The sequence below is a fragment of the Fulmarus glacialis genome, unplaced genomic scaffold, assembly GCF_000690835.1.
Source record: "Fulmarus glacialis isolate BGI_N327 unplaced genomic scaffold, ASM69083v1 scaffold29734, whole genome shotgun sequence".
Lineage (NCBI taxonomy): Eukaryota > Metazoa > Chordata > Aves > Procellariiformes > Procellariidae > Fulmarus > Fulmarus glacialis.
In genome coordinates, this window is record NW_009207856.1 from 387 (window position 1) to 3,025 (window position 2,639).

The following is a 2,639-nucleotide window of genomic DNA, read 5'->3' on the forward strand; positions in this document are numbered from 1 at the left end:
GTCGCCGTGCCGGGAGGTTTGCTGCACCAGGCAACATCGCTGGAGCTTGTACACGCAGTGAAAGGAAAGCACCCACATGTATCCCCACTGCGGTGGGAGAGCTGGGGACAGGGCCAGTGTCCCCTCCCAGCCTCTAGCCACCGTGCAGGTCCCCTTCTAGTGAGCGATATTTTGCTCCCTGTGGTTTTTTAACTGAGCACCAGCATCCAGCACGTCTTTGTGAGAGACCCAGCAGGTTTTTAGCTCTGATTATCTTCTCCATCCCAAAGCAGTCCAATTCACCCAACGCCAGGAGCCCTCCTCCAAAGCTCCCAATGCCCCGGCACTGCCTGCAGCCTCCAGCTACCGTGCTCATGGTAATGTCCTTGCCCAAGGACATTTTTGATGTTTGTGGAGTCCAGCACCTGGTGCCCATTACAGCTGTGTCCTCACCAGAGGGAGCTGTGTCCCTGCCGAAGGCACGGCCCAATTTTGGCCCAATTCCCTGCTCCCTCCCCTTTTTATAGCCCTTGGCAATGCTCCGGGTGACATCCTGCCCAGGTCTAATGGGCACCCAAAGGTGCCGGTGACAGAGGAGAAGGCTGCTTGGGTTTGCATTTCTCCTGGCACCCACCTAGCCGTGCCAGGCACAGTCTGTGCCCTGCCAGAGGCTCTTATGTCAGCCCCCTTCTGTGCCTGAGGCTCTTATTGCAGCCCCCGTGCCCTAAGTGCAGGGGGGATTGCAGGCTTTCTCCAGGGCTAGCACCGCCGGCAGTGCCGTACCTGCAGGCCTGCTGGGCTGAGGGGATTAGGGCTGGAGCCCTCCATCTCCTGGAACAGCCCTTGCTTCATCTGCTTTTGAGACTGATCCCAGGGCAGGCTCTAGTGTCATGATGCACCTGAGCTGTCCCCACTGTCCTACCCGAGTGTCCATGGGAGATTGCAGGCTTTCTCCAGGGCTAGCACCGCCGGCAGTGCCGTACCTGCAGGCCTGCTGGGCTGAGGGGATTAGGGCTGGAGCCCTCCATCTCCTGGAACAGCCCTTGCTTCATCTGCTTTTGAGACTGATCCCAGGGCAGGCTCTAGTGTCATGATGCACCTGAGCTGTCCCCACTGTCCTACCCGAGTGTCCATGGGAGAGTGACTCCTGCTGCCATCCCTGTGCCACCCCCATCCAGCCCAGGAGCTGCCATCTCCCCTGTGCAACACGCCAGCTGCCCGCACCCCAGCTCCAGCCAGGCAGCATCTTCCCAGGGCCGCTTTGCAGCCCCTTGTCGGGGGACTTTGATACATAACACTGTGCTAAGTATGGGTATTACCAATATCTCCCCACCAAACCAGACGTGCTGAGAGCAGTCCCAGCCCAGCCCTGGGGATTGCTTCCTCTGGAAGCCAAGAAAGCAGCCAAGAAAGCAGGTTTTCAGCTTTGGCTTTACCTTTCAGGCTATATTTCCTGCCTCCCTGCACCGCTGCAATGCTCAGCTGGAGCCAGGCAGGCTGGGAGCAGCCCAGCCAGGGGTTGTCTCACAGCATTTTAACCCAGGCAGCAACGTGGGTCAGAAGAGGGTTTCCCAGGGCTCACCAGAGGCAATGTCTGCTCTGTGTCCAGGCAGCCCCGGCACCCGTGTTTACCGCTGCTGTAAGGCCGTGGGGTCATGAGAACTTGTACGACTTTATTGGGGTCTGACAGAGCCCTGAGGAATCCCAGAGCCGGGGTGAGTCGGGGCTGGAGGGAGGTTGGGAGCCCACCTCTGCGCTCCGTGCGGGCTCCGGCCACCTCCTCCTACTGAGCAGGGCTGTCAGGCACCCGCTGCAGAGAGGCTGGGAGCCAGGAAAGCTCAGGGTAGCCCAGGGCACTGACAGAGGAGGGGCAGGGATGTGGTTTGGCAGGGCAGTGCCCTTGCCCCTCTTGCCTGCCCCCGAGCTGGGCTGGCAAGGGTCCCTGCAGGCTGGGACCCAGCACCCTGTGTGGGGTCCCCAAGGCAGGAGCAGCTCGGGAGCCCACTGGCCCCTGGCAGGCACGCTGGAGGGGTCTCCCCTTCTTGCTCTGGGGGAGATGACCCCCCCCAACTCCCCTCCAGCAGGAGTAAGCAACTCAACCCCCAGCCCTGCCCTTAACCTGCGGGAGTGCAGGCATCTCCAGTTACCCCAGGAAGGCGGCTGGGCGCTCCTGAGCTGCTCCTGGCATGGCAAACTCAGGCTGCCTGAAATAGCTTGGGCTCATGCCACGGCAGGGCTGTGGCAGCCCCGAGCGGGCAAGGCTGGCAGCACTGCCTGGCTCTGCCTGCTCAGGGGGCTGTGGGGCTCACCCCGCCCCGAGACCCCCTCACACTGGGCACCAGCAGCAGGGCAGGGCTCAAGGAGCAGTTGGGCATGGGAAGGCAAGGCAGCAAATCCCTGCCCGCACTGGATGTGGCTGGGGATCCTGCAGGGAGCCCAAAGGAAAAGGGGTTGTCTCCAAAACTCTGCCAGGCTGAGCGTGGCTTCCTTGCTGGAAAGCCAAAAATAGTCTCTTTACTCAGAAGAGGCTGTAGGAGGGATCTCACCCAAAGTGCAGCCAAATACCTAAGAGGCTGTAGGACAGACCCAGAGCAGCGTGGCTTCGCAGAGGCGTTATCGTTCCTTGGAAAGGCAGCGGCTGGAGGCTCACCAGCCCACAC